The sequence below is a fragment of the Polypterus senegalus genome, chromosome 1 (genome assembly GCF_016835505.1).
Source record: "Polypterus senegalus isolate Bchr_013 chromosome 1, ASM1683550v1, whole genome shotgun sequence".
In the NCBI taxonomy this organism is placed as follows: domain Eukaryota; kingdom Metazoa; phylum Chordata; class Cladistia; order Polypteriformes; family Polypteridae; genus Polypterus; species Polypterus senegalus.
The window spans coordinates 211345545-211366004 of record NC_053154.1 but is presented as its reverse complement, the minus strand read 5'-3'; the positions used below and the strand labels follow the sequence as shown (position 1 = coordinate 211366004).

The window sequence follows — 20460 nt, the reverse complement described above, 5'->3', positions numbered from 1 at the left end:
CTACAGATATTTTGTCATGGCATGTTTGTATTTTCAGTTAGACAGTAATTTGTTTAGATGTGCAGTCAGAAGATGGATTCTTGTGTAGCATCATCTGTGCATCTACTGGTGTTAAGCAGACCTGGGTGTGTTGAGTATTGAAATTTACATCTCCTGTGGCTATTTTATCAACCTTCTTAACAGTTCTTTTGACAGACTGACACAAACAATTTACTTCAAAAGCATATTTTGCAGTTCATCCTTTCAGCAGGATAAGGTACCTCTTCACAGAGCAAAAATTGTTCAGGAATGTTTTAAGGAACATGACAAAAAGTTCAGGGTGTTGACTTGGCATCCAAATTCTCCAGTGGGATGCACTGGAAAAGCAAGTCTGATCTTTGGGAACCCTGCCTCAAATCTTACAGGCCTTAAAATATCTACTACTAACATTTTGTTGCCAGATACCACAAAATACCTTCTGATCTCTCAAATTTAAATGTTCTTGATTAAAGAATAAAGTGCAAAGTATCTGCTGAAATACACTGGAAACGGTTGGGGTGATGTAGGGAAGTTCACGCTGTGTCTGGACCCACAACTTCAAATACAACGAGACAGTACCATGATAACACGTGCCCCAAGAGTGGAACTCTGAATGTTTTATATTTTTATTTACTTATATTTAAGCGTGTTAAGTAGTTTGCGATATTCATTCAGCCCGTTTCTTTTGCTGTTTGATGCACAAGGGCACAGTGGTTAGTACTACTGCCTTATAGCTCAGATCACATACTTGGCAACAATAATTGGTCCAGCATAGTTGGCATACTTTTTTCTAGATCTCAGGAACCACTACACCAATATAGTTCACTCAAAACTAGCTCAGTTACTCATTCCTCATAGACTTCAAATGCATTTTGCAGAGTTCAGTCACGTTCTTGAACATTTTCATGATTTCGTTAAACCCGGGGCAAAGCGAACGCCACAGGTTTTACACATCACTAGCAGTCAAGTGTGGAGATACACAATGATTCACACGTGGGTACCAGCTTTTAATGGCATAATTTCTGGTGGTAATAGTGGGTCTTTTTTGATTATAATCAGTAATGTCAATCAATCATATTTTCTGAATAGAATTTGAGTTATAACATTAGCATTTACAGTGCAGCAATTTATCAAGAGTCAAGGAAAAATAGAATCATGACATACAGTGTTGAAATTATTAAAGAGGAAAAAATAATGCCAAATGGTGCCAGCCTGGGCACTTAAGAGTTAACCTGTCATTTGTACTCTGCTTGTCCTTGCCATCCTTTAAATCTACACATGTTTTTTTCTAGCTGATTGTAAAAGCTTAAGTAAGAATGCAGTGTTGAAACAAAACCAAGTAAACCTGTCTCCTAGTTAATTTAAACACATTCACTTGAAAGGTAAGGCACATTTTAATGTTAGATCATTAAGAATCTTTCCTATTTAACCATCAGTGTCTCATGGGTTCAAACCTTTTACCAAATTTTGGAAAATAATTTTTTCTGAACGGTTTTGTGGTACCTAGAGCCTACGCCAGCAATAACAGACAGAGCCATGGCCCACATAAACAAAACAATACCAGCGCACCATAAATAAGTTAAAACTATAGTAGGATTACCTGCACCCTACAGTTGAACTTAGACATGGAACATAGTTTATCTCAGGAATGCTACAATTTTTCCTATATATCACCAATATCTCCCCATCATAGACATCCCAAATGGAACTGTAGTGAGCAAAATGACATCTAACAAACTTATTTGTCTGATCACACTCTGTCATTCACAAACTTTCTGAAAGGAAATGAATGGGATAAAGAGTAAACATAAGAACATACTGAAATTTGGCCAGCATTTTTTCCTTTATTCCTTGAAGTCTGAAGTGAGATTTAAAGAAATACTCTCTATTACTTACCCCATGATGTTTGCAGTAACAGGCAAAAAACACTTTTTTTTTTGCAAGAATGAGAGATAAGAGAGTTCATAATACAATGAACTACAACAGGCACACAACAATAAACAGCAGCAAACAACATTACAACATCAATAAAGAAAAACAAATCTCAAATTATTCATGTTGTATAATCAAAATGTTGGGTATCCAGCACAGTCATATACTAACATCATTTGAGAAACACTGACATTAGCTGAAAAAACAACAAATAAATACATCCATTCTGGAAAATCCTTACATGAATAAGAACATTCAAAGAGAGAACAAGTCCTTTATATTAATAATTTTGTTATCCTTGTTGCCCTTGTAAAAATGTGATGAAAACTATTTCTTTGACAATACTGAAAACACAGGGTAAAAAACAGGTAAACAATCGTCTTATTTTTGGGTCAAGTGTAGCTTTAACGGAACTGGGAAGTCACACCACTACTTCTATTCATTAAAAGGCAAATTACTAGCAGGGATGAGGCAGAAGTAAAAGAACAAGTGTCATATTTCTGTAAATGTGAAACTTCAGTAGCTTCAAGTGCACAAGTTATAGGACAGGCAAACCCTTAAAAACCGACCATAGCATTTTTGACAATAAAAAAACCAGCACACAACATTAAAAGGTATGAATAAACAAAAACATTCCTAACGTTGAAATAAAAAAACAAGTGTGTTTTAGAAGCCAGACTGTATAAATACAACTGTCTAAGTACAGTGCATCCGGAAAGTAGTCACAGCGCATCACTTTTTCCACATTTTGTTATGTTACAACCTTATTTCAAAATGGATTAAATTCATTTTTTTTCCTCAGAATTCCACACACAACAACCCATAATGGCAACGTGAAAAAAGTTTACTTGTGGTTTTTGCAAATTTATTAAAAATAAAAAAATTGAGAAAGCACATGTACATAAGTATTCACAGCCTTTGCTCAATACTTTGTCGATGCACCTTTGGCAGCAATTACAGCCTCAAGTCTTTTTGAATATGATGCCACACCTCGTACATACATAGACAGATAGATACTTTATTAATCCCAAGGGGAAATTCACATAATCCAGCAGCAGCATACCGATACAAAAAAAAAAAGCAAAAAAAAAAAAACACAAACAAAAAAACACAATATTAAAGAGTAATAAAAATGCAGGTAAAAACAGACAATAACTTTGAATGATGTTAACGTTTACCCCAAACCCCCCCCCTCAGGTTGAATTGAAGAGTCGCATAGTGTTTGGGGGGGCCAGGGCCTCCTAAAATCCACCACCAGTTCCACAACACAACATGTGTCGCTTACTCTTTGCATTATTTGACAGTATACTATTTCAACCATTCTATGATCTGCTTCTCGCAACTGAAAGAGGGCACCGTGGCGGATGTTAGCCGACTTGCTGACCAACCACAACCGTTACCTGGGTAGGTAACCACCCATACAATCAGATTGTGATTCAGACTACGAATGCCATGAATATTGTATATATATATATATAATATATATATACACACACACATATACATATATACACACATATACACACACAGTATATATATATATATATATATATATATATACATATATATATATACACACACACACACACACACACACATACACACACATACACTCACCTAAAGGATTATTAGGAACACCATACTAATACGGTGTTTGACCCCCTTTAAGCTTCAGAACTGCCTTAATTCTACGTGGCATTGATTCAACAAGGTGCTGAAAGCATTCTTTAGAAATGTTGGCCCATATTGATAGGATAGCATCTTGCAGTTGATGGAGATTTGTGGGATGCACATCTAGGGCACAAAGCTCCCGTTCCACCACATCCCAAAGATGCTCTATTGGGTTGAGATCTGGTGACTGTGGGGGCCATTTTACTACAGTGAACTCATTGTCATGTTCAAGAAACCAATTTGAAATGATTCGAGCTTTGTGACATGGTGCATTATCCTGCTGGAAGTAGCCATCAGAGGATGGGTACATGGTGGTCATGAAGGGATGGACATGGTCAGAAACAAATGCTCAGGTAGCCCGTGGCATTTAAGCGATGCCCAATTGGCACTAAGGGGCCTAAAGTATGCCAAGAAAACATCCCCACACCATTACACCACCACCACCAGCCTGCACAGTGGTAACAAGGCATGATGGATCCATGTTCTCATTCTGTTTACGCCAAATTCTGACTCTACCATTTGAATGTCTCAACAGAAATCGAGATTCATCAGACCAGGCAACATTTTTCCAGTCTTCAACTGTCCAATTTTGGTGAGCTTGTGCAAATTGTAGCCTCTTTTTCCTATTTGTAGTGGAGATGAGTGGTACCCGGTGGGGTCTTCTGCTGTTGTAGCCCATCCGCCTCAAGGTTGTGCGTGTTGTGGCTTCACAGATGCTTTGCTGCATACCTCGGTTGTAACGAGTGGTTATTTCAGTCAAAGTTTCTCTTCTATCAGCTTGAATCAGTCGGCCCATTCTCCTCTGACCTCTAGAATCAACAAGGCATTTTCGCCCACAGGACTGCCGCATACTGGATGTTATTCCCTTTTCACACCATTCTTTGTAAACCCTAGAAATGGTTGTGCGTGAAAATCCCAGTAACTGAGCAGATTGTGAAATACTCAGACCAGCCCGTCTGGCACCAACAACCATGCCACGCTCAAAATTGCTTAAATCACCTTTCTTTCCCATTCTGACATTCAGTTTGGAGTTCAGGAGATTGTCTTGACCAGGACCACACCCCTAAATGCATTGAAGCAACTGCCATGTGATTGGTTGATTAGATAATTGCATTAATGAGAAATTGAACAGGTGTTCCTAATAATCCTTTAGGTGAGTGTACATATACACAGTACGTGTGTGTGTGTGTGTATAAATGTGTACATATGAATGAAAGCAAAGGTCTCGGATACAGTTTGCATATTTGTAGCTGAAGTTCCACAATGGGAGAAAATGAATCATGCATCTTAATATATATATTTTTTTATTTCTAGGCTCTCAACAACCTACCAGATGTCACCGTCAGAGGAAAATGATTAGATATATCGTAATCAAAGGCAATATATCTCAAGTGAAGGGGTGGGGGGCAGTGGAGGTTGGAAGGGGGGGTGGGATTAATAAGGTTGGGTTTGGAAGGTGTTGGTCATAAAGTCTTTCTAGTATTTAGAAGTTACTCTTTTTAAGCCTGCATATGCTGGTTCAAGTCCAAGTGTCTGTCAATGGCATTTTCATTAAAGAGTCACAATTTAGCCAGCTCTCTGACACTCTTGGTATTGGCCCTGAATTTTACTTTCAGAGGGTCCCAGCTGAACATGTGTCCAGTGAAACTTGAATGTGTTTAAATCCCCCACCCCTTTCACTTGCTATATATTGCCTTTGATTCATATATGCCTAATCATTTTCCTCTGATGATACCTGGTAGGATGAGAGCTTAGGAATGAAAAAATATTCAAGATAGGGTACTCGTACATGATGCGTGTTTCACCTTAATTGGGGCTCATCAGGTGTACACATCTTTGCCATATACACACATACAGTACATACATACAGTTGAAGTCAGAAATTTACATACACTGTGTGTATAACAAAAAAACACTAAAATGAAAGCAGCGGTTTTAATCTGGGAAAAAATAACCTTTGCTACTTAACTGAAAGAATAAGAAGAGGCTCAGTAGATCATTTCACAGAAGTGAACAGTTTTTTCAATGGGTACAATCTACATTTAAATAATTAGCCTCCTTTAAGGTTTTCATATGGCTACTTCCACAGGGAGTCCAAGGTCAGATCAGCAAGTAGTGGATAATTACCAGACTTTAACCACACACACACTATTTTTAGAGACACTGGTGCATATATGGGAGTATTTCAGAGACGGCTCCAAGCTGGGCATAACTGCTCAGGCAAATTTCCAACTGTAACCCAAACTAGACACACCAACACTAAAAAGAAATAAAAAAATGCTTTATGAATGAAAAACGAGGCCTACATTCAGTGAGAGACAAATCAAACTGGAACCAAGACCACAAGAGAGGGCTCATTAAAACTTTCATTAAAGTTAAAATACTAGAATTTATATCCTCAATTTTTCAGAATATAAGAAACACATTAAATTTTATATAACATACAACAGTCAACAAAAAAAAATGATTTGTGTGTAATTGACCTTGGGAATAATTCCACCAATAATAAAACTGAAAAGAGGGGAAAAAATAAGCTAAATTACTAAAGGTTAAAATCCTATAGTTAACTGCAAAAGAATGTTGTACTTAGGAATTGCCTTCTGCAGTCTGCCTCATGGCAATATTGAACAATTCAAGAAAATGTAAACATACACTGGGGCACAAATGAGACCAGGACAATTTGTGGATGATGAGTCTCCAACACAGCTGTTTAAACAATGCCATGCAACATGGAAAGCATTTGCTGCAAGTCATTAATCTAAAAGCAGCAGGGTGCATTAATGAAGTTGTGAAAATGAGAAAAGTTCACATTTGACTGCAGTGAAATTCTTTTGTTAGCTGCCACATATCTTTCAAATTGGTTCCACAAAGTTAAACAAATGCTAAAAACTACAATCACACTTTAAGGATCAATTAAGAAGAGAAGCACGCTCTTTAACAGATTGCCTAAGTTAAAAATAATTAACAATCTAACATGATTATGATTCAAAGCTGCTAAGTTCAGCTTTTAAAATCATCAGCAACCACTTTAAATAATTTTACAAGTGCACAAAGCAATTTAAAATATCTATTAAATGTAAATCTGGAAGAGTCCAAGTTATTGGCATAATGTTAATGTAAACATGGTACTTTGAAAAATAAATGAAGAAGCTGAAAATTAAAATTAGATTGGTTGAACAAGAAAAAAATGAAAACTCAATTTGTAAAGTATGTTGCATTAATTTATTAAAAAAGGTCTATTGGTCTAAAGCAATAAAACAAGAATGTTACAAAATGCCACATTAAAACTATTAAGTATACTTTCACGTAGAAAGAAGAAAAGTAAATCAACACAAGTAAAAAAAACACTGAAAAATTTCTTCCAGTTTAGGCAAGACAGCTGCAAAACATTACAGGCATAAGAACTTACGCTGGGCCCCACTAACAGTGATCCCTGGGGTCTGCCATTTGGTGCAAGCTCAGAAGAGGCAACAAAACTATGAATTTCTTACAGTGACGTAATGTCGGCCAGGCTGGCCACAGAGAGGCCCACAGAACCAGTTATGTGCCAACAACATGCTTATAGATAGAGGATTAACTAAATGTTGTTATCTAATAATAATTTTTAATGTGCTGAAATTTCCAGTCAATCAAAGTTTATTTGGAAATTCTGAATAACATAAGAAGTCAGTATGAAAAAGTGAACAGTAAAAATATGATGGTGGGGAGTGTAATATAAGACATTTAAATTTAGAACAGGAAAAAAAACATACAATCACAAGGTGAATAGAAATCAACAATGAAGGGTGGAGTGGATGGCCAGATCTAATAATATAAAAAAAAAAATAAAACCCCACACACACACACACACACATTACATTTTCAAGAGACAGTGAACTATATACATTTAGAAACAAAACTTTTACATAGATATTAAATTACTTCCTAACAAGAGTTCATTACTTCAAGATTTTGCAATAAATACAAACTTTTCTGTACATACAATTTTATGCCTCTTATGATATACTGAACACTCTTGGAAACATTGCAGTTATGTTTCCCAAACTGTTTAAACCAAATGGCACATCATTTGCATCTATAAGAAATATAAGTTATTATGCAAATGCTTCCAAAATAAAAACACTAAGCACATAAACACATTCACAAACAAAATTACACAACCTCTTTAAATACTAAAGCTTGCAGAGTTGATCTTCCTAAAATGAAATGCTACATGTCAAGGTATGCACATTTCACAGATAAATTCATTTTTCTGACTAATAGTCACTACAGTTTATTTAATAAATAATGCTTAAAGATGTTTCGATTTTTCAGCCTACGGTTGAACAGTGTGAATGTGCAAAAGAGAGAAACAAAATGCTGCACCCTCACATACCCAGCATACTAGATACGAGTCTGAGGGGTACACAAGCTACCCTAACCATCTCAAAGCCCCCCATTTTCACTGGCAGCCTTGTGATTGTGGGTTATGTGCACATTTGTGCCCTGTAAGTTACACCCTGCCTTAGGTTGACTGACAAGCTTAAACTGGATTAAACAGCAGTAAGAATGTTATGTTTTTCAGAGATATTTAATGGTTGTCAAAGCACAGTACATACACATAAAATTACAAAATAATATTCGTAAATAATCCTTAACAGGTTCTCCTAGGCAAACAACTGTGCTCTATATATATTAATTGAAAAGAGTAAATGATATGAAGGAGGTAAGATTTAAATCTTCCAATACATTTGGATATTGAAGTTGAATATCTATAAATTAATTTTTAAGAGCTTGAGGGAGTGTTGCATACATACATACATACCCCACTGTATACAACTCCAGATAAATAAAAAAAAGAGTCACAGTGGGTAGTGCTGCTGCATGATGATCTAATATACTGAATTTGAATTTTGCATATACCCATCATCTGTGTGGATTTTGCACATTCTTCCCATACTTGCAGTGTTTTCCACCCCATGCTCCATCTTTCCTGCTAATAAATACATGTTGGCAAGGTTCACCATAAGTGTCTGTAAGAATGTGTGTGTGTTTGAGTGGGAGCTGTGAAAGACTGGACCCCTGTTTAGGGCTGTTTCTTGCTTCACAGACAGATCTTTTGGAAGATGCTCTGGCCACAAGCCATACTGAATTGGATTAATTGTGAATGACAATTTATTGTTATGTAATATGAAAAAATAAGAATGTATCAACACATACTGACTTAACAGGGCATTATGAGAAATTCATTCTTTTCATATACAATAATGGTAAGTGGAAATATATGGATACCCGCACTGCTTCATCTAGTTCTCAAATTTAGATGAAATGTAGGGACAACTAGAAAGTTCATGGGATATGATTAACTTTATTATTATGCACTTCAAACAATTCACTGACCACATACAGACTATAAATTTTGACTAGTCATCCAGGAATAATAAACTATCATCATAAAAGAAATGCTTTGTCATTATAAAATCAGTGATCACTCAAATTTAGGGATGTTAATAATTAACTTGTTTAAATAACACATAGATCATATGATTAAATTATATCAAGATCTTTAATTGCCTTTCTAGGTATCAACAATTATTTAACACTAAAAGCATGTTGTGTTATGGCAGTATTTAACCTACATGGCAGAAGGGCCATGTTTAGTTAAAATGAATTACAGTGATCCCTTGCCTATCACTGAAGTTACGTTCCAGACCCATCAGCGATAGGTGAAAATCCGCGATATAGAAAGACCATATAAATAAACATTTTTTTATAGTTTAAGCCTTAAAATACCCCTCCCACACGCTTTAAACACATGTAAATGTATTAAAACACACTTTGTAAACACATATAGTACATCCGGAAAGTATTCACAGCGCATCACTTTTGCCACATTTTATTATGTTACAGACTTATTCCAAAATGGATTCAATTCATTTTTTTCCTCAGAATTCTACACACAACACTCCATAATGACAACGTGAAACAAGTTTACTTGAGATTTTTGCAAATTTATTAAAAATAAAAAAAATGAGAAAGCACATGTACATAAGTATTTACAGCCTTTGCCATGAAGCTCAAAATAGAGCTCAGGTGCATCCTGTTTCCCCTGATCATCCTTGAGATGTTTCTGCAGCTTAATTGGAGTCCACCTGTGGTAAATTCAGTTGATTGGACACACCTGTCTATATAAGGTCCCACAGTTGACAGTTCATGTCAGAGCACAAAGCAAGCATGAAATCAAAGGAAATGTCTGTAGACCTCCGAGACAGGATTGTCTCGAGGCACAGATCTGGGGAAGGTTACAGAAAAATTTCTGCTGCTTTGAAGGTCCCAATGAGCACAGTGGCCTCCATCATCCGTAAGTGGAAAAAGTTTGAAACCACCAGGACTCTTCCTAGAGCTGGCCAGCCATCTAAACTGAGCGATCGGGGGAGATGGGCCTTAGTCAGGGAGGTGACCAAGAACCCGATGGTCACTGTGTCAGAGCTCCAGAGGTCCTCTGTGGAGAGAGGAGTTCCTTCCAGAAGGACAACTATCTCTGCAGCAATCCACCAATCAGGCCTGTATGGTAGAGTGGCCAGACGGAAGCCATTCCTTAGTAAAAGGCACATGGCAGCCCGCCTGGAGTTTGCCAAAAGGCACCAGAAAGACTCTCAGACCATGAGAAACAAAATCGTCTGGTCTGATGAGTCAAAGATTGAACTCTTTGGTGTGAATGCCAGGCGTCACGTTTGGAGGAAACCAGGCACCACTCATCACCAGGCCAATAACATCCCTACAGTGAAGCATGGTGGTGGCAGCATCATGCTGTGGGGATGTTTTTCAGCGGCAGGAACTAGGAGAGTAGTCGAAATAAAGGGAAAGATGATGGCAGCAATGTACAGACACATCCCGGATGAAAACCTGCTCCAGAGCGCTCTTGACCTGAGACTAGGGTGACGGTTCATCTTTCAGCAGGACAATGACCCTAAGCACACAGCCAAGATATCAAAGGAGTGGCTTCAGGACAACTCTGTGAATGTCCTTGAGTGGCCCAGCCAGAGCCCAGACTTGAATCCGATTGAACATCTCTGGAGAGATCTTAAAATGGCTGTGCACCGACGCTTCCCATCCAACCTGATGGAGCTTGAGAGGTGCTGCAAAGGGGAATGGGCGAAACTGGCCAAGGATAGGTGTGCCAAGTTTGTGGCATCATATTCAAAAAGACTTGAGGCTGTAATTGCTGCCAAAGGTGCATCGACAAAGTATTGAGCAAAGGCTATGAATACTTATGTACAAGTGATTTCTCGTTTTATTTTATTTTTAATAAATTTGCAAAAACCTCAAGTAAACTTTTTTCACGTTGTCATTATGGGGTGTTGTGTGTAGAATTCTGAGGAAAAAAATGAATTTAATCCATTTTGGAATAAGGCTGTAACATAACAATGTGGAAAAAGTGATGCGCTGTGAATACTTTCTGGATGCACTATATGATATGTGGATGTCAGGCTAAGGATATGAGTAACATAATAGTAGTAATAATAATAATAATAATAATAATAATAATAATAATAATAATAAATGTAGCATACCCTTGATTCATTCAAGCCGTAATGGCAAGCGACGTCCGCATAACATTTTCCTCTTTAGAAGATGCAGGACACTTGGGAGCCATCGTAGAGGCTTAAAACAAAACAAAACGTTCACAAAATGTTTGCTCACAACAATCGGACCACAAGCAAGGTACACAATACGCAGAGAACTAAGATGCGTCAGGGAAACACGCTCACTGTTCTTGCAAGATTACACCACATTAGCAGCAGCCAATCAGAGCCCTAGAGAATGAAAATCCTGCTCTGATTGGTTGTCTCCTCTTTCAGCCAATAACGGGCCGTGTAAGAAATCATCTGGGTACTGTAACGTGAAACTCTGTGTACCATAGTGACTGCTGAAAACCGTATGCGTTGTTATGAATTGGCTGCAAAGTACACTACAGGTAGGATGTACTTATTTTTTTCCCGCGTTATAGCGGGGGGAGGGTTAGGCGATAGCTGAATGACGATACAGATTGATCACTGTATGCAAAAATGGACTTCATATGAAAGGGTGATAAGGTTCATATCACACCTGGTCAAAACTGTGCTGAAAACACATATGCTGTACAATGCATTACCACATATAAAATAAGCATGCTGTATGTTGCTTAAAATGGTCAGACCACATCAACCTACCATACAGTATAAGTAGCAATATAAAGGACAAACTGTGCTGACCAGCAGTCAGAGTAAAGACATTAGAGAACTACATTCCTTCATTTACCATACAGAAAAACATTTTACAAAAAAGAGGCAACAGCTGAAACTCTCCTAGCCACAGTGAAACCAAATTTTTACACATGTAATACATATATCAAGATTTCCTGGCAAATTCACCCTTGCATTATTTCCTGTATTATTAAGCAGGGTAAGTGTGTGGCTTTAGACCTAAGGTTCCCAACAGAGGAGGTACCACCCATTGGTGGGCGCTGAAAAAATGCAAGGGGGCATTTCTGGTCCAAGACAAATGAAAGTGGCGCTGATGACCAGCCGCAACCTCCTTGGGCAATATTCGCAAGAACACGTGAAAAAGTTTGATTAGTACTAAAAATCATCAAACGCATGTTTCAACCAATTATACTAAATGTCCATTAAGAACGACCCAGCCGTATTAAACAGTAGCTATTAAATTGAAGCTTTTCAAAAAAGAAACAAATGTTTGTTTGCAGTGTTTGAATAAAATTCCTGCTTTCTACAACCTCCTGTGTTTCTGTGCAAATTTGTGACCCAATCGTGAAAAATTGAAAACTTACGTGGACTTACTTAATAAAAACTAGGGGGCGAAGCCCCCTGCTCGCTTTGCTCGCCAACTCCCATGCCTGAGATATGCGCCAGCAACTTCACGTCTCTGCCGTTCGCATAAGTATATTTCACTTTCACTAAACAACAAATCTTTTAATTCTTGCGGATACGCCTCTTCATTGGGAAGAAACACTACTTTTCCCAGACAGCAACATGAATTAGACGATCTACAAGTCTCCCATCATTATATTTAGCCGAAAGAGAATTTAGCATGGTCAATGATCTATTAACAAAGAAAAGAAACAGATTGGAATGTGGCAATTTAAGATTGCTGATGACAAAAATGGCACCAAACTTAGAAGAATTAGTGTCATCACACCAAGCTCAGCCCTCTTACTAATAATATTATATTAATTTTTTTGATAATATATTTTTTTAACATTCTTTGAGAAATACACCAATATTGTTAATATCTTGTAATAAAATAATTTAAAACATCTGTCCTTGTTTTTCAATATATAGTATAGTTCACCCAAGTGGGGTGCAATCGAATCACTCTTTGAAAAAGTGGGCTCTGACCCAAAAAAGGGTGGGAACCTATACTTTAGACAATTAACAGATATTAATAAATCTATTGGATCAACTTCTGAATATAATTAAAATTTACATTTCCAATCAGAACAGAACTGCATCAGTGGTATATTCTTTGCTTTGAAAGAATTAATCATGTTAAGAAAATACATCTAACATCCAACCTCTATTATCAAAGAACAAGCATTTGGGCTTGTGGATTTTTTCTGGAGTGTGCTAAACATGGTAAGTGGTATAATGTTACATGCACAGTATATAGATTCAGTTTTTTCTCTACAGGGTCTTTGAGATAAAACACACTTTGGGATGGATATATTAAGGCTTGAAATTCAGCACAGATGATTGTGGGTAGCCTGCACTAATTAATTGATTTCCACAAATTCTAACTTTTAATGCAGAAATATTTCCTGCACATATTTATTTAGTAAGAAATCCTTCTTTGTTTTTGCAAGAATGCACAACTTCTTCTTAAAATTACTATTTTATAATTGTGCCTAATTTCTTACTTTTGAATTAATATATTGTTTTATTGTGTATATTCTGTTAAGCTCAAGTGCACCTAATGTTAGCTACCAGGTGCAGCTGCCTACTGACTGGAGCATGGAGCTGTGTAATTTGGCTGCTCAGTAAAACTGCACAGCAGTACAGCAGAAGACAAAGATGGTGCACATTGCCCTTTGTTAAAACTGAGCTTTAGAAGAGGCCAAAGTATATTCCTGCACTACAATCAAAACAAAAATTCCAGAAATTGGCTTGGATTAATTAGTAAATTTACATTCAGTTTTATTCCTTTAAATCTGAATAACCGACTACTAGCAATTTCGGGCTTCACTGAGACAAGTAATTATTTCTTCAAAATGTTTATGTTGGAATAACTTTGAAAACTTAATCAGAAAAAGTAAATTCTGGGGGACATACAAACAAAGAATGCTCAAGGACAAAGAGATGGAAATCGGGATTATAATTGAGCAGTATCAGTATGGCTGGACTTCTGCCCTAACTAACCATTGCTACAGCCCAGGGCTCACAGGCTACAGGGGAAACATAAGGTATTAACTTGTAAACAAGAAATATTTGGTCTTTGTTTTTCAGTGAAATATTCCCACCTCAAGACTAACCGATAATGTTATCTTTAACCTCAACACTGTTATTCCTGAGATATCTCTCCCACCACTAGTCACAAGCACACCACCTTCTCCAAGTTTATTTGTCTCCAGCAAACAACGGCTCTTGACACATTTCGAAAACGCAGGCTGTCAGAACATGACGCACATGAAGAAGACTATTTGTCATGTTAGTGACAGCTCTTTAAAAATGGACAGTAACTAAATTATACAGTAGATTCTATTTCTAGTGATGATGAAGCAAACTCTGATGCACTCCTGAATGTGTGAAATGGATGTGAAATATCACACATACAATGATCAGTCCATAGCTAACAAAGTTTGGGAACTGACCGAACTGACCAAACAATCAGGTGCTGGATTTAACCTGTCATTTTTGATCTGTAAAGTGATAGTGCTAATCACTGTGCACTACAGTGCCACGTAAGCTACGAATATGTTAATTATGTTTCAACTTGGGCAGCACAGTGGCGCAGTGGTAGCGCTGCTGCCTCGCAGTAAGTAGACCTGGGTTCGCTTCCCAAGTTCTCCCTGTGTGGAGTGCATGTTCTCCCTGTGTCTGTGTGGATTTCCTCCCACAGTCCCAAGACATGCAGGTTAGGTGCACTGGCGATCCTAAACTGTCCCTAGTGTGTGTGTGTTCTGCGGTGGGCTGGCGCCCTGCCCGGGGTTTGTTTCCTGCCTTGCGCTCTGTGTTGGCTGGGATTGGCTACAGCAGACCCCCATGACCCTGTAGTTAGGATATAATTAATCACACTCACAATTACAGCCTTATGACTGCTCAACTGTCTAAAAACAACATTACAATTGTACTCTTAACAGGAAAAATAGAATGGTATGAATGAAAAAAAAATTCTTAGCATATTTTATTTAACATTCTGTTAAATAGAAAAAATGTTTTGTATTTATTCTACTGATACAATTTTTCCAATGGCAAGTCTGGCTTTTCGGCTGAATAAAAGTGGAAATTTCTACATGCACAATGAATCATTTATTTAAAGTTAAAATAGCAAAAACAACATTATTTGAAAGACTGGAAGATAACTAACTACTAAAATTTTATAAACTCCAGTAAACATCAAATAGGAATAAGTTATAAAATAATTTACCAGTAAAATAAATTAAGGCCAGGAGGCAGAATTAATCAGTAGAGCAAATAAGATGTGTGAGGAATTCACTTGTCTCTCTTACATAATTTAACCATCCTAAAAATTTACAGGGCACACTAGCAATGTCCTTCATAATAATAGAAGACAGGATCTTAACTGCATAAAGTTCATAACAACTATAGTTTTTTTGTGTGTTTTAAAAAAAAATAAAATACATTTATGAGCAAAAATGCTTGAGTTCTGCATTTGATTTTACAACTTCAAAACATAATTAAGGAAAACAACAGAATCCAAAGTTACAAGAATATACAGATGTATGCTGCTACATCTTAAGGAGTTTAACAAGATGAGTGCTGCTCCTTTTACAGGTGTAATTACATCTCTGAAAATGGCATCACACAACTGCTTCTGGTAGTAATTGGGATGGTCTATATTTTCTGTGGCATGGAAGGAAGGGATCTGCTTTATCTCAAATATGTCAAACTTTCACTAAGGACTTTCTGGCAATCCTGTACACCATCCACTATTCTTTGTTTTGTAGTTGTACCGAATTGTTAAGTACAAACTGACTTGCTGTATCCTTCTTAAATTCTGTAAATTAAAAATGAATGTTCAATTGCTTAAAACTTTAGGGCAATATAGATACACCTGATGATCTTACTTCACATTAATTATACCACAGTTAAAACAATGCACAGTCAGAAAATCTAAGTGAAGTGATAAAGCCTAAGCTAGAAACAAATATATCCGTTTTCTTTTTGAACACTATGGTTTCCTTTGTTATCAATAATGGCAACAGAATACTAAAAACATATTGTATTGTTAACCTAAAACTGAAACGGTGCCATGTGAGGTCTATGCATCATTATGCCCATAAACATGGACTTGTCCTGTCGATGAAAACAAGGTAAAGAAAGACTAACTGGATGACAAGAATATTTTACCCCACTGTTCACAGGGCAGTATGAATTCTTACATAGCAATGTAAGCCACTAGTTATGTTTCTGGCATTACTTTACTAGCAAATGTGTGACGTGAAGTACAATAAGGTGTGTATGCACTGCAGCCCATCCATAACATGTTAATAGACCGCTTTAAATTGAATGTCCCCACACTAAACTGATGTCTGCAGTCATACATTACACCTGCTTGCACATCAAAGTTTTCACTTTTGTCTACAGTTGCCCCTAGCTGATCATGGCTTTGCCTTCAACTTACATGCCAACATCAGCAGAGTTGGCAGTCATCCTCAATGAAGCCTCTGTCAAATCAATTGCATTCAGCTCTCTCCTAAATATTTCTGCTTTAAGCAATGTCAACCAATATAGTAAACAACATAAGTCTACATAGCATTTTTACATACATACATACATAATCATTTGCGTCAAGTTTGATAAAACTAGTATCACAATAATAAAAAACTTCCACAAAACTAAGTGACACTTATTAAAATATTACCTCTCAGTGACTCCCTGCTCTTTAAATTTGTGTAGGCTATCTGGAATAAAATATTACATTTTCCCTACCCATTAAGTAAAATGTTATAAAAAGAACTTTGATTAAAGGTAGAATAAAAGTGCAAAAATTCATGATCTAGCATACGTTTACACTGTAACATCTGATCCATCTCAGATGGTACAGTAAAACTAAGAAAAAGAGAGCGGATATTTCATACTCATTTTTCTAAACACTGCCCAATAAAACAGACCTATTTTGAGAACATGTTTTTCTTTACTTGATCTATATCTTGTTATTTCTAACTAATCAAAAGAAAGATGTAGTCCTTGACTCTTCTACAAGCATTTCAAAATCAAATTACACCCAGAGCCACCGCACATGTATGCTTTCTAACAATTCACTGTGCTTCACTTTAATAAGCCAAGCTATGCTACCTAATTTTAGTTTCAGACAGGCTGAAAGGAAATTAGCAGCACTGAAGAAAAAGATATGGTTTTGAACAGTTATCTTAACTACCATGCAAACACGGACAGACATACAGATGTAAGAGCATTAAGACTACAAAGCATAACTTTGTAGAGAAGATAGACCTATCACTGTCCATGTTTACTTTGTTAACATTTTCATCATTACCTAACAGAGTAAGAGGCTACAATAAAACCTAGGTAAATCTATGTAAGGTGTTGAGAAAATTCTAACTGTTCAACTGTCAACCTAAATAATTTGTTCAATGTTACGCTGTTAACATGCAAGACTCAAGATAAATGTAAAGTACTAAATAAGTCGTTGCCAACATTTTACTAATTGAAATAAAATTAAACAATCCACCTTACATTTCTTGGGCAAGAATTTTAACTGCATGTTTTTCTTATACCAATTTAACTGAAGAAGCTGAGTAATGATAACATTTAATTTTTAAAACAAAAATGAAGCCAATGCAACATGTACATTTATAAGTCAGTAACCCATATACACATGAAAAGGAGTACAATACAGTGTAAAAGCTAAAAACATGACAACAATTAGGTAAAAGTTAGAAGTCAAGACAAAATTAGAAACCTACTTAAGAATTTAAACATACCATGTCAAAGTAACCTTTACTATGTGAAGTTTAGTCAACAGAATGATGTATTCTCCAAGAGAAAAATAATAAAGTGAAAACAATGAAAATATTCAATATTCTTGTTGGAAGTGAAATAAAACTAGGCAGAATGCAAAGAACTACTCAAGAGACCTTCAGGCACTTTTATGATGTTTATTACTGAGCTAAACTAATCATGAAAAGTTGCCACCCCTCTGAGCTGCCTTCAAAGCAACTGCAAATTCCTTATGTTGCAGGCCAAGTGGAATATACATTTAAAGTCTACTTTTGCTTTTATTTAAAAGAAAGCCTCCAATAATTCCAAGAAATATTCTGGATATAAATGAACCAAGATTAAAATTCATCTTGCAGACATTTGTAGTCTTTGATCCCACAAAATAGGAGCCTGAAATGTATTGCTCTAATCCTATGTGCTAAAAATGTAAGCAGGGATTCCTTTCTGTATTCAAGCAAAACAAAGAGAGATGCATGGTTGCTATGTCTACTCTGCATGCTTCAGATACCTTTAAACAGCAAGGGTTTTAAGTCATTGGATATCTATGGGTTCACTTCACCAAATGATCTTTCTTTTATGCCTTCAATCTACCAAATGGCAATAATAATGTATTTTATACAAGATTAGCCACACAAGTCTATAATTAAATTAAGTTGGTTTGAATATTTACGTATGTTATCAGCATTTATTTTACATTAAGAAATTAAACCATTTAACTTGGTTTCTTTTATTAAACACTGCTTACTATTAATATTTTGAAAAAATAACTACATAGATTTTGTATGGAAATTCACAAAAAGCACAGTTCATTAACACCCCCGGAGAGGCATTGCTGAGCTCAAACAATAAAATGTGTTATATTTTTAGATTATATGAAGCAGTAACCAACATTATTTTTGCCCACAATCAGTGATCCTTAGATAAAAAGATATTAAAACCAACTAGCATAACAAATTGAATAAGAACGTTTGGAAAGTCTAGTGATAAAAAGGTTCCACTGGAAAATATGGCTCCACCAATACAAGCCTTCAGCTGCTGAATAACACAATACCATATTATGCTTTTTTTTTTTTTTGTTAAGGTCAGGCGGCCAGCTGTTAACTTTCTTAAGGTGCTCCTTATGAAGTTTAAAGATGGAGTAATGTTGTAGAGTTATTGGATGGCATTTTTACACAGATTTGACGAAATGCAACATGACTGTTGTGGTCAACTTACTATAAAGAAAGTATAGAATAGAAAACATATATTTCATTTCATCATATGTCTCACTTTCTAAATCCATGACATGACAGCAAGGGAACAATTATATTGAATATAACAAAATTAACATAAGCGTTTTTAATTTTTTAAATGCATCTGTCATTTAATGAAAGTCAAAAACTTTCAAAAAATACATCTTTAAAAGATGTATGGATGCACATTACATTTTAAATACACACACACATACATATACAGTCATGGCCGAAATTATCGACACCCCTGGAATTTTCCCAGAAAATGCACAATTTCTCCCAGAAAATTGTTGCAATTACAAATGTTTTGGTATACAGTGAACCCTCATTTATCGCGGATAATTCGTTCCACACTCTACTGCGATAAATGAATTTTCGCAGTGTAGGATTCTTTATTTATAAAGCAAATATTTTTACAGTTAGAGTATAGAAAACCTGCTTACGACCTAAATACGTTTTTTATTATTAGAGCCCTCTAGACATGAAATAACACCCGTTAGTCACCATTACACGCGTATTACCCAATATATTAGACAAAATAAGAGAAAATAAGACATTAGACTTTACAAATATCATATTATTATTGTACTGTTCTGTACATTTAATTACACACTCACACCATTCTTACACACAACCACTAACCTATGAAGACACGACCTCAGTAGGAGAGTCTTAAGGTGGTGCAGTATCTTCAGCAGGTGCGTCGTTGCCTTCTTCCGCTGAAGCAGTACTAGGAGTAGGCAGTGGGTGTCTGGGTGCGCGGCTGAAGAACATCGTGATAGGCAGTTGCTGGCGCTGTCTTTTCATATGTGTGAGGAGGCTTTTGTAGGGTTCTATCGCTCCATCAAGTGCATTCTGGATCTGCAATGCACGCATCATTTGTGAGTCCCTTAATAGTTCTCACGACTTGCGAGAGACGCTCAAGTGTAAGGCCAACTTCCTCCTCCTGACCCCCAGGAACCTCTGGCTGCTCTTCCTCCTCCTCCTCACTCGCAGATTTAGTCATCTCCACCAGATCCTCGTCAGTTAAGGGGTCCGAATGGGTCTCCAGCAGCTCATTGCGGGTCATATCTGCAAAACCTTCTCCTGTCAGCATGTGGGCTAGCCTAACTGCCTTATCCACTGCCGAGCTGCTTATATCTTCTGGGGTGAATCCTCTGTAGTCATTGACAATTTCAGGCCACAACATCTTCCAGCTGGCCTTCACGGTCTCTGTCTTTATGTCCTTCAATGCAGCCTGGATGTTCTTCAGACAGGTTGCAATGGTATACTGCCGCCAGTACTCCTTCAGCAAGAAGTTCTCCTCAATGTTCATGCCTTCGACAAGGTGCTGCTGGGTGTTTCACGTGTAGAGGGCTTTGAATGCGCGAATAACGCCTTGATCCATGGGCTGGATCAGCGAAGTGGTGTTGGGAGGAAGGAACTCGATC

General features: G+C 36.8%; 1 protein-coding gene across 3 annotated transcripts in view; it reads right to left on the bottom strand.

The window, feature by feature from the left end:
- The window catches only part of LOC120538882 (bone morphogenetic protein receptor type-1A-like), a 212796-nt gene that overhangs the window by 147669 nt on the left and 44667 nt on the right, over positions 1-20460 (bottom strand). Inside the window, exon 1 of one of the 3 annotated variants that reach the window (XM_039768475.1) lies at positions 11175-11193. The exons of the other annotated variants lie outside the window; for them this stretch is intronic. The gene's annotated coding sequence lies outside the window, so the exon portion shown is untranslated. Of the gene's footprint in view, positions 1-11174; positions 11194-20460 lie in introns of those variants that run through there. 3 annotated transcript variants of the gene reach the window in all.